The sequence below is a fragment of the Homarus americanus genome, unplaced genomic scaffold (genome assembly GCF_018991925.1).
Source record: "Homarus americanus isolate GMGI-L3 unplaced genomic scaffold, GMGI_Hamer_2.0 scaffold32929, whole genome shotgun sequence".
NCBI lineage: Eukaryota > Metazoa > Arthropoda > Malacostraca > Decapoda > Nephropidae > Homarus > Homarus americanus.
This window is the reverse complement of record NW_024737097.1, coordinates 13,624,872-13,637,928: the sequence shown is the minus strand read 5'-3', so window position 1 is coordinate 13,637,928 and position 13,057 is coordinate 13,624,872. Positions and strand designations below refer to the sequence as shown.

The following is a 13,057-nucleotide window of genomic DNA, read 5'->3' as shown; positions in this document are numbered from 1 at the left end:
GGGGATTTATTTCTAGAGAACTTCTTGCCAGTGCGTTTTAATGGATCCCATGAAGATTAGGCACCCCCGTTTATTTCACCTCATGATTAAACACCATAATGGTAACCTAACCTAACTCCCCCATTTAGCGTTAATTTTTTTTAAGGGGGGGGGTAAATAAACTGGGGTCCCTAATCTTCATGAGATCCGTGTTAATGATCACAGCTAGACAGGTGTAATGGTTCACGATGATATTTCTGCAGAATCCCTTACGTGTACCTGAGACGAACATCGGCCAAATGTCAAAATCACAGGTAACACAGAAAGCGTATATATGAATCCCTGTAAAACACTCTGTAACTTAATTTACCTTGAAATATAAAGTTCTTTTGTCTCTGTGATAGGACGAATTTTACGTAACAGGATGGGAGTGGAGAAGGTGAGGGGTCCCGGTGTTACGTGGTGTTACTTGGAGGGGACTGGGGAGTGAAGGGGGGTCTTTAAAACTGCCAAATATTTGTTACGTAATGTGAGGTCGCTGAGTCGCACCCTTTTTATCTGTAATAAAATCTTCTCTAACCGGGGTGGGAGACATTGTGGTTTACATCTGTTTTCCTCTTTAATGCTCACTTCAGTCTTTCGTTAATCTCTCCAGTTCATAGACTAGACAGTATTTAGAAAATGCGAGGGTCAAATAGATTCACACTTATGTGACTAGTTTGTTACCTAAAGATATAGAAATGATTAATTGTTACGGTCAATCCCAGATCACCGTGACATGATTTTAACCCACGGTGTAAGTAGAGTATGTATCAAATATTATGTCCTGAAGTTGAGTATTGTCGACTATGTTAGTTACCTAAAAAGATTGCAGCAAAACTTGAATTAAAAACAACGCCGACGCCGACTCAAACGTTGGCCACTGCAGTCTCTAGGGAGGAAGGTCAAGAAAGAAATGGTTACATCAATTTAACCCGAAGAGTATTTTTATTAGTGTTCTTCTTAGGAAAGAGTTATTAATATCCTTTTTAGGGTAAACATTATAAAATATATTATGTCTCCTATAAAAAGCCTCAAGTGGGATTATTTGGAAGGCCACCACGTAATGTCACTTTTTGTTAAATGATATTCCTTCTCTAATTTCATATTTATCAACAATTATGAAAGTCAACCAGAGCTGACTAACTGAGAGAACTTATAACATTGTAAGCAACTTATATCCAATTCTTGGGCATAGTGTGATGTATTAAAGATATATATTCTGTAACTGGCTAATAATTTCTCATTTTTACGTACAGTACATGCACCTTGAATATTGTCACTGATTGCTCACAGTTTATAAATGGTCTAATATTTTCATGAAAAGAGAAATACATACGTGTGTGTGTAATAATAATAATAATAATAATAATAATAATAATAATAATAAACGGTTTATTAATAGAGTTGCAGCCAGTGGCTGAAAATTTACAGACTTACATTTGATTTAGACATAATGATATAATATGCATTGAATATATTTACAGGGCTGTACAGTACATAAATCAGGAGTTGTTTATTATTTTAACAATGTGTGTGTGTGTGTGATTGTCATAACGAACATGTAGTGTCTACTTTTATGAGTCAATATAGTTTCCCGTTTAATTTAGGGTTTCCGTTTAAGAACTTTAAGGTCGAACCTGGTTTTAGGTTTTGTAACAATTGCATTACGTGAAGCGCTGAAAACTGCACTATAATATCTATGCCAGGCACAGGGGATTAATTACGTAAATCTATTTCTGTAGAAAATTGCTTTACATAAAACCTTCGGAATTTGTAGTCGAAGGTGTTTAGTGTAGGGAAGGAACCAAGTTGGACTGTAAGATGAGGCTTCTAAGTTGACGTTAGTTGCTCAATATAAGTGAGTAACGTCTCATGTTTGTTTGTTTTTTTATATCAAACCATCTCTAATACTCATCTCACCCTGTCTGACTAATTTTTATTCACTTATTATAGAACCTATCCTCACCTTTCATTGACGTTATCCAGACTTGGGAAAGATCACCCAAACTTGTGACTTTTTTTTTTTTACCAAATTGACGTTTCCTTGACATGATTTGATAGTACGCTATTTACTATCATACAAAGGAAAAAAGAGTATCTAGGGTCATGGCCCATGGCGACAGACATTGGTGTTACATGGTCGGTTGGAAATTTGGCGCCTTTGCCCCACCTTACTGAGTGTGCCCGCGAGCCTCTCTTCTCCTCCCCAGCCCGTCTCTACACCAAACTCTCGTCCCCAGTCCATCGTTACACCTGAGATAACCCTATCGTTTTGGCCAAATACCACTGTTATTTAATATACATAAGTAACTTTGTCGCTATTATACGGTTAATCTATTAAAGATTCTATTTACTCAGAATAAATAGGATTCATTTAAAATGGCAGGGAGTAAATAATTAAGGCTAAATAAACAGAAACGCGTCCCACAAACTTTCGGTCAGGGCTCACCTGATAGGGTGGGGGTGAAGTTTACCTGTATTACCAGAGATAAAGGCGACCTTAAGTTCCACTCACTCTAGCATCACTAACATCAAAAAATTCCAATTCTTCAGAATTCCATCGGAAATCAAGAAATCGCAAACAGCACTCTCGACGAGAAGGAAGGATTTCGAGCGATGCGCATATATTGCATGGCTTGGTGACGTCATTGCGCGCTGTCAGGCAGGGTTGGGATCGCCGTGGCAGCCCTCACCAGCACCCAGCGACAGTCAGGTGGTGAGAGTGGTGCGAGCCGGACTACTATCTCACTTGTCGTCCTCCACATCCACGACCACCACAACTCATTCAGACACCACCAGGTGAGTGAAATGTGACGACGTAGAAGGAAGACTTGGACCCCAGCTGAGATATCTTTATTGTTAACCGTGCAAGAGGGAACTAAATGAGAACGGTAGTGTCGGGGTAACTTGTCTACGTGATGTGGGCGTGAAGGGTGTTGTTTGAGCAGATGTTGCAAGGATTATCAGTAGTGAGGAATTTCTTTGTCATTCCTACCATTACTGTTCACTAAATATGCATAGGAGGAAGGCACAGAAAGTGGTTAAGGCAATAAGGAAAGAATTGGTAGCCAACACCGCGTGACAACAGGAGTGGATCGAACGCACTCCTCCAGGAAACTCTCCCCCACTCCCGCTTTATAAGGAACGAGTGTCGATGGTGAACTTCACAAACTTGGTATTAAACACATACCATATTATCAATACAAAGAAACGTCTTGTAATTAAAGAAGGGGTTAATTGTGTCGACATGTAGTCATTATCAACATGGAGAGATCAGAACAGTATCTGTCACAAGTCTTCATGTAAAATTTACTCGTGTCTTAACAAAATCACAAATAATTTACCTTTGCTTTGACGGTGATCTCCAATTCAGAGCTCACATTTAACAGATATTCGTAAGTAATTCCATTTTCTCATAGCTGGGGATTCAACAACATTCATCACTGGCTGACAATGTAACAAGTTGACGGCAACAGCCAACAACCTCTAAATAGTCAAGAAAGAGTTTATCGTACGTAGATCCGTTTACTGATACACAATCGAATAAAAGTCCAAGAATTTGGTCACATCTTCACCTGCATTATTTCGCCCTATAGACAATTTTCATTCACTGTGAAGTTCATATCAGAATATTTGGCAGCTGTACTGGTCACCGGAAACATGTGTGGCGCGAATATTAGAGACAACATCCACAAACAAAGGAAACTCGAAAAGTGTAAATTACTGAAATGATTTCATGTAGATCCACAATGGAAACGTGGACAAGATAAATCTCGATAAAATCACAGGAAAAAGGAAACAATGGAGCACCTTAGCTTTCGTCTTTATTCAAGACATCTTCAGAAGCTACTGAGGCAATTTATTTGTCAGTAGCCCAAAGTTAAAAATGCTTTGAAAGCATTTGAGGTAGATGTAGGCTATATTTTTTTATTTATATTTTTTATTATTATTATTTTTTTACAGGGGTTAGCCCACCCGGGCACAGGTCAGTGACCCACATCGGGGCCTGAGGGGCGAAAATATAATCATAATAATAATAATATTTAAAACAAATAAATAAATGTTATAAAAAATACTGCCCTCTCGAGAGGGCAGTTCAAAGGATGTCGAAGTTTCTAAACTGCTAGGGGAACATATGAGCACGGGGGTGGAGACTGCTGTGGGAGCGGGAAAACAAAGTGAATGGCTACAGGGAAATAGTGCTAGGAATTATGACAAAACTAAAATAGGCAGGGAGTTAAAACCTAAACGCGACAAAGAGAGGACTCAGAACACGACTAACTTAAATGTCTACTATGCAAACAGTAGAAGTATGAGAAACAAAATGGATGATATTAGGGCCTTGGTATGTACCCAAAAAATTGATATAATAGCATTCACCAAAACATGGATAAACCTAGACTCACGTGAGTTACCTGTCGAATACCAAATTTGCAGGTTACAAATTATTCCATACCGATAGGCAGATTAGGAAAGGAGGCTGAGTAGCAATCTATGTCAGAGATAATCTGAAGTGTGAAATAAATAAGGAAATCAAAACTGAGTGGGAATACAGAAACAATTTGGATAGAATTTATCGATGGTAGAGAAAAATTAATCACAGGAGTAATATATAGACCTCCTAATCTTGATAGAGTTAATGAACGACTTATTTGGGACGAAATGCTCAGGGCTTCCATACATAGCAAAGTCTGTATAGTAGGCGACTTTAACTTTAGCCAAATAGATTGGACTGATCTTACAGGTAACTCAGAATCAGAGGATTTTCTTGAAACAATCCAGGACATATAACCGAACCCACTCTGGGTAATAATATACTCGATTTAGTTCTGTCAAACAGAGAAAACCTCATTAGTAATGTCAAGGTGGGGAACGAACTTGCAAACAGTGATCACAAAAAAATTAGATTCCAGTTAGAATTTCAGGACAGCCGCAAGTCCCAGATTTCATAAGGGCAAACTTTGATAGGTTGAAGAGGCAGTTGAGAGAGGGGGTATCATGTTTGGGTGAACTACATGACCTCACTTGAGGTGACCTCACTCAATGTACCCACAGGGGGCGACCTCACCCTACCCGGAGACCTGACGGTTGAAATTGACCTGATAACGAGATCTGAGGATGCCGAGTTCCACTACAATTTAAATAATGAGTTACTTAATGCACAAAGGCAGAACATACCATACAAAAAACTCAGATCAAACAACAATGACCGTAAATGGATAAATAATTATTTAAAGAACATTATTGGACAAAGGAAGGCTATAGGTAGTGGAATAAACCGTGGTGAAGTTTACCTCCGAGATTACTATAAGGTATTGGCCGGTAGGGTTAAGACCGAGATAAGAAAAGCCAAGAGGAATAATGAGCTGAAGATAGCAAGGGAGGCGAAGTCAAACCCCAAGGGATTCTATCAAATGTATCAAACTAAAACACGAGAAAAGATTGGACCAATACAGTCAGATACCGACGAGCTAGCTGATAACGACGGAGAAATGAGCACTAATCTGAATAAATATTTTTCAACAGTTTTCACCACCGAAAATTTAAACATGATACCCGAAGCTCCGACTCTATTCAGAGATAGTGAAGAAAATATATTAAACGAGATAGTAGTGACTAGTAACGATGTTAGTAAGCAAATAGACAAACAAAAGCCTAATAAGTCACCAGGTCCCGATGAGATATTTGTCAGAGTATTAAAGGAATGTAAGGAAGAGCTTAGTATGCCCTTAGCAAAGTTGTTTAACATGTCCTTAAAAACAGGTGTAGTACCAGAATCCTGGAGGATAGCGAATGTAATACCGATTTTCAAGAAGGGGGATAGATCACTATCCTCTAACTACCGCCCAATCAGTCTAACATTAATAGTAGGCAAATTACTGGAAGCAATCATTTCAAACTCTATACGAAATCACCTGGAGAAGCACCGATTGATCAATGATTCCTGGCATGGCTTCACAAGCGGACGTTCTTGTCTAACTAATCTATTAACATTCTTTTCATCAGTTTTTGAATCAGTGGACGAGGGGCACAATTATGATGTGGTATATGTCGACTTTAGCAAAGCCTTCGACAGAGTCCCCACGAAAGACTAATAAGAAAAGTGGAGGCTCGTGGCATTAAAGGTGATATTCTAAAATGGATTAGGACGTGGTTACAGGACAGAAAACAGCGAGTGAACATAAACGGCACTAAATCCCATTGGAGCAACGTCACTAGTGGAGTTCCGCAAGGCTCAGTACTTGGACCATTATTATTTATTATATACAAAAACGACATAGATATCGGCGTAGACAGCAACATAAGTAAATTTGCTGATGACACTAAAATAGGACGTATAACTAAATCTGACGAGGACTCCGCAAAACTACAGGAAGATCTAAAAAAATTTCGAATGGTCTGAAAAATGGCAGATGAAATTCAATGTGGACAAATGTAAAGTACTCAGTAAAGGAGATGTAAACAGGGAAACCAGATGAACAACGATGCCATCTAGAAATACGACTGCGAGAGAGATTTAGGAGTAATGATAAGCAGGAATCTTAAGCCAAGTAAACAATGTGAATTTGCTCGAAACAAAGCTAATAAAGTACTTGGGTTCATACAGAGGAGTGTTAGTTACAAGACTAGCAAGGTCATCTTGAAACTATATCTTTCGCTTGTGAAACCTCACTTGGATAGAATCCTTGGAAAGAATTCAGAGGAGAATGACAAGACTAATCCTGGGCATTAGGAACCTTGAGTACAGAGACAGGTTAAAGCATCTTAATTTTCACTCCCTCGAGAGACGTAGAGTGAGGGGAGACATGATCGAGGTGTATAAATGGAACAAATTTAGATTTAGGCGCGAAATAGGTAAACATTGCTTTGGAAATAGAGTAGTGGATGACTGGAACAAGTTACCAAATATCATCATTAGCTCGAATACGCTGGATAGCTTCAAACATAGGTTGGATGGATATATGAGCAATAGGGGCTGGGTGTAAATGGGACTGCCCAGTATGGGCTAATAGGCCTGCAGTTTCCTCCATTCCTATGTTCTTATGTGTGTTGTGTTGTCAATAGTAAGAGAAACAATTGAGACCCTACAATTGTGTGTAAATGAGGCAGAAAGTCAGATCAGCAACCTGTGACTTGGTTAAATATTTTGTGATGCCATATGGCACCAGGGTCTACCGTTAGACGATTAGTGGGTCTCATATTTTTTACCTGACTTGACTTAACTTGTTACATCGCCCAATTTTATAAGCTCCTCGTATGTTTGCGGTGGTGGTGGTGTGTGGATTAGTGGATGCCATGTTATTGACCTGACCTGATGTTTTGCAAGGTCACCCTGTGTATGTAAGTGTTCAGTCCCTGTAAATTCAGTTGCCTCTGAAGATGTCTTGAATAAAGACAAAGATTATGGTGCTCCATTGTTTCCCTTTTACTGAAATAATATGATGAATTTATATTAATTTCAGAGATGGGTTCATATTGGATCTCAGATCGAATAACAATAAATCAGGTGTTAAGGGTCTTTGCCAGAACACGGCACGGGTGACCTGTGTGTGTGACACTCCCGGCCGTAATATTACGACCCAGGCGTTGACGGCCAAGAAAAACAAATCAACCAACACTTGTGCCATGTATAATGACTATGAATTCCTTTTGGGACCAAATAAATGACAGCAAAATTTAAATAACACAGCTGAGGTCAAATCCTCAGATACCCTTAAAGTGCATCAACACGAGTGTTAAATTTCACTGAGAGAAGACCCCCATCCCCCGCGGCAACTTTGTCCTTTTTGGGGAACTTTTTACTGCCTCTCCTCAGTCTTGACTGGTGTCAAGGACCTGCACTTGCATTCACGGTGTTGTGTCACGTGTTGTCCTCGTTGTGCCCACCCGTGTAAGCTGTTGTACAGTACACGTACGTTTTATTATCACATACATTTTATCGTCAAATATAAAGTTCAGTTATAATACGTAAGGTATTGTTACCAGATTTAGTAGATTTAATTTTTGGTATAGCCTACAAAAATTTGGTTCAGTTATTTACCACTGTGGTCATTTAGCTTTTGCGATAATAATAATAATAATAATAATAATAATAATAATAATATATTAATACAATTTATTCAGTATAATCACCAAACAAGTTTACAGTTAGTTTTGTATGTTTAAAGACACTTCAGATAGGCCTATGCAGTTTATCATGTTTATCACATGTGCATAGGTCGTGCAGGTATACAATTTCCTATGTACAGTACGGTACTCAGTGCAGGTATGCAACAAGAGTAAACAGTAAGGCAATTCAACCAAGGGCAGCCGATGAAGCCACCAGATGCTTATTTCTAATATGGTCATGGGCATGTCTTGATTACTAATCAGTATTAGTATAAAAAGAGTTAAATTTAAAATGTTGTTGATAAATAGAACAAGCATTACATTGTGGTTGGACAATCCGAAGCTGACGGGTCATTCCAACAATACAACATTCTGTGGTTAATAATATAGAAACTGATACTCTGCTCATGCTGTGGCTTTATCTGTTATGCATTTATTAGTTTTTGCTTTGATAACATTACTGGTTACAGTGTGGTTAGGTATCTTGTTTCACTCATTTATTGCTGCAGTCTGTAGAGAAGAAAGTGCCCTGACGGTTCATATCCCTTATCCTTATAAAGTTTGTTGTTATATACTCTGGGCAATCCGTTGAAAATCCTGAAGCGTGATTCAGTTGCTTCACTCTATATGCTACACGAAACATGTCCAGCTATTGTAGGACTTCGTGACCAATGTGATTTCATGCTTTCATGTCAAGAATAAACAGCAACATTTTGTTTTGAATAATTTGTAGCTTGACCTTGGTATTCTGTGTTTGGGCAGAGTACCATGACGAGAAGTAAGAGTCCAAGTGACATTGTAGGAGCGCTTAGCAAAGGGTCCTACGAGCATCAACTGAATGACATTTGGCATTTTTACAAAAGTTTTATCTTCATTTGAGTATTATTTCCTATATTATCTCTGACTAAGTTCCAGATAAGCAAGATAACTAAGGTACGCAAAGATGGTAGCGTCGATATTGAGTCTAGATCACTGTGACTGAAGAATCTTTCTACCATCCACAAGGAAAAATATAAGTGTGTGAATCTTCAAGTTTGGATCTGACCCTGGGGGGGGGGGTGACTGGTGTGGGACCCTGGGTGTGGGGGTAGGAAAGGTTGACTGGTGTGGGACCATGGGTGTGTGGAGAGGTGATGTTGGCTGGTGTGGGAAAGGTTTTACGTGTGCTGAGTTATAACTGCGATGTCATCTAATAGTTGACTTTACTTTATAAAACTGTTCAATTATAGGCAGTAATATGTTATTCAAGCTTAAACCGTTTATCAAGTCAAAATACTAAAGTCAGAAATAGTACAATATTGTTGGGTTCAGATGAGGCTGCAATACAAAGCCTCCTGAGAGACACGTCCAGAATTTGATATTTAGATGGTTTATAGTACAGTCTGGGTACAGTATCTCCATAACGTAAAACTGAAAAACAATTTGTTGTCTCTTGCCGAGAAGCTGGAGTGAACCCGTCAATGATGATGGATCTGCCTCTGCTGCGAACACGATGCATCCTCAACCCCTAGTGTGTGTGTGTCCAATTACTGGCATTTCCCGTTTACTCTGAGGCGTTATGGTTCACTTTTTTTTTTATTCCCATACGGCTGTCTTCCTGATTTAGTGAATGTGTAGCTCAATGAGACAGACACAGTTCTTGATGACAGACATAGCCCTTAGTGAAACAGACGTGTGTGTGTGTGTGAGTTACCAGTCGAATACCAAATTGCGGGTTACAAACTGTTCCATACCGATAGGCAGACCAGGAAAGGAGGCGGAGTAGCAATCTATGTTAGGGATAATCTGAAGTGTGAAATAAATAAGGAAATAAAAACTGAGCGGAATACAGAAACAATTTGGATAGAATTAATCGACGGTAGGGAAAAATTAATCACAGGAGTAATATATAGACCTCCCAATCTTGATAGAGTCAATGAGCGACTTATCTGGGATGAAATGCGCAGGGCTTCCATACACAACAAAGTCTGTATAGTAGGCGACTTTAACCTTGGCCAAATAGATTGGACTGACCTTACAGGTAACTCAGAATCAGAGGATTTTCTCGAGACGATCCAGGACTGTTTTCTAAGTCAACATATAACCGAACCCACACGGGGTAATAATATACTCGATTTAGTTCTGTCAAACAGAGAAAACCTCATTAGCAGTGTCGAGGTAGGGAACGAACTTGCAAACAGCGATCACAAAGAAGTTAGATTCCAGATAGATTTTCAGGGCAGACGTAAGGAAAATTCCACTAAAGTACCAGATTTCAGAAGGGCGAACTTTGACAGTTTAAAGAGGGAGCTGAGAGAGGGGGTGTCGCGCTTGGCCGTGAACCTGACAGATGACACCGACCTGATAACGAGATCTGAGATTGCCGAGTTCCACGACAATTTAAATAGTGAGTTACTTAATGCACAAAGACAGAACATACCATACAAAAAACTCTGATCAGACAACAATGACCCTAAATGGATAAATAATTATTTAAAGAACATCATTGGCCAAAGGAAGGCTATAGGTAGAAGGATAAATCGTGGCGAAATTCACCTCCGGGACTATTATAGGGTATTGGCGAGTAGGGTTAAAACCGAGATAAGGAAAGCAAAGAGGAATAACGAGGTAAGGATAGCAAGGGAGGCGAAGTCAAACCCCAAGGGATTCTATCAAATGTATCAAACTAAAACACGAGAAAAGATTGGACCAATACAGTCACATACCGGCGAGCTAACTGATAACGACGGAGAAATGAGCACTAATCTGAATAAATATTTTTCAACAGTTTTCACCACCGAAAATTTAAACATGATACCCGAAGCTCCGACTCTATACAGAGATAGTGAAGAAAATAAATTAAACGAAATAGTAGTGACTAGTAACGATGTTAGTAAGCAAATAGACAAACGAAAGCCTAATAAGTCACCAGGTCCCGATAAGATATTTGCAAGAGTATTAAAGGAATGTAAGAAGAGCTTAGTATGCCCTTAGCAAAGTTGTTTAACATGTCCTTAAAAGCAGGTGTAGTACCAGAATCCTGGAGAATAGTGAATGTAATACCGATTTTCAAGAAGGGAGATAGAGCACTATCCTCTAACTACCATCCAATCAGTTTAACATCAATTGTAGGCAAATTACTGGAAGCAATCATTTCAAACTCTATTCGAAATCACCTGGAGAAGCACCGATTGATCAATGATTCCCAGCATGGCTTCACAAGCGGACGTTCTTGTCTAACTAATCTATTAACATTCTTTTCATCAGTTTTCGAATCGGTGGACGAGGGGCACAATTATGATGTGGTATATCTCGACTTTAGCAAAGCCTTCGACAGAGTCCCCCACGAAAGACTAATTAGAAAGGTAGAAGCTCATGGCATCAAAGGTAACATCCTTAAATGGATTGGGGCGTGGTTACAGGACAGGAAACAGCGAGTGAGCATTAACGGCACTAAGTCCCATTGGAGCAACGTCACAAGTGGAGTTCCGCAAGGCTCAGTACTTGGACCATTATTATTTATTATATACATAAACGACATAGATATCGGCATAGACAGCAACATAAGTAAATTTGCTGATGACACTAAAATAGGACGTGTTATTAAATCTGACGAGGACTCAGCAAAACTACAGGAAGATCTAAACAAATTTTTCGAATGGTCTGAAAAATGGCAGATGAAATTCAACGTGGACAAATGTAAAGTACTCAGGATAGGAGATGTAAACAGGGAAACCAGATACCAGATGAACAACGATGCCATAGAGAAATCCGACTGCGAGAGAGATTTAGGAGTAATGATAAGTAGGAACCTTAAGCCAAGTAAACAATGTGTTTTTGCTCGTAACAAGGCTAATAAAGTACTTGGGTTCATACAAAGGAGTGTTAGTTACAAGACTAGCGAGGTCATCCTAAAACTGTATCTTGCTCTTGTGAGACCACACCTGGATTACGCAGTTCAGTTCTGGTCACCGTATTACAGAATGGATATAGAATCCTTGGAAAGAATTCAGAGGAGAATGACTAGACTAATCCCGGGCATTAGGAACCCTGAGTATAGAGACAGGTTAAAGCATCTTAATTTGCACTCCCTCGAGAGACGTAGAGCGAGGGGCGACCTGATAGAGGTGTATAAGTGGAAGGCAGGGCTAAACAAAGGGGACATTACAAAGGTACTCAAAATATCCAACCAGGAGCGAACTCGTAACAATGGTTTTAAATTAGACAAATTTAGATTTAGGCGGGAAATAGGTAAACACTGGTTTGGAAACAGTGTAGTGGATGAATGGAACAAGTTACCAAATATCATCATTAACTCGAATACGCTGAATAGCTTCAAACATAGGTTGGATGCTTATATGAGCAATAGGGGTTGGGTGTAAACGGGACTGCCCAGCATGGGCTAATAGGCCCGCTGCAGTTTCCTCCATTCTTATGTTCTTATGATGATGGGTCTGCCTCAGCTGCGAACACGATGCATCCTGAACCCCTAGTGTGTGTGTGTCCAATTACTGGCATATCCCGTTTACTCTGAGGCGTTATGGTTCACTTTTTTTTTAATTCCCATACGGCTGTCTTCCTGATTTAGTGAATGTGTAGCTCAATGAGACAGACACAGTTCTTTATGACAGACATAGCCCTTAGTGAAACAGACGTGTGTGTGTCAGGCGCTGTTGAAGGTGATGACGTAACTCTGACGTAATGGTCTCACCCACCTTCACATGACTCATCCTTAAAGGACCTTCGCTCATTCTTCCATTCACCTGACCCATACTCACACGACTCACTTATACTCATATAACTCACTTATACTCACACGACTCACTTATACTCACACGACTCACTTATACTCATATAACTCACTTATACTTACAAGACACTTATACTCGCATAACTCATACGACTCACTTATAATCACATGACTCACACACATGACTCCCTTGTATAC

General features: G+C 39.5%; 1 protein-coding gene across 1 annotated transcript in view; it reads left to right on the top strand.

Annotated features, from left to right (window-relative positions):
* Positions 1-2,608: 2,608 nt before the first annotated feature.
* LOC121873214 (dehydrogenase/reductase SDR family member 12-like) overlaps positions 2,609-13,057 on the top strand; it is a 46,468-nt gene continuing 36,019 nt past the window's right edge. Inside the window, exon 1 of the mRNA XM_042376568.1 lies at positions 2,609-2,820. The gene's annotated coding sequence lies outside the window, so the exon portion shown is untranslated. The remainder of the gene's footprint in view (positions 2,821-13,057) is intronic.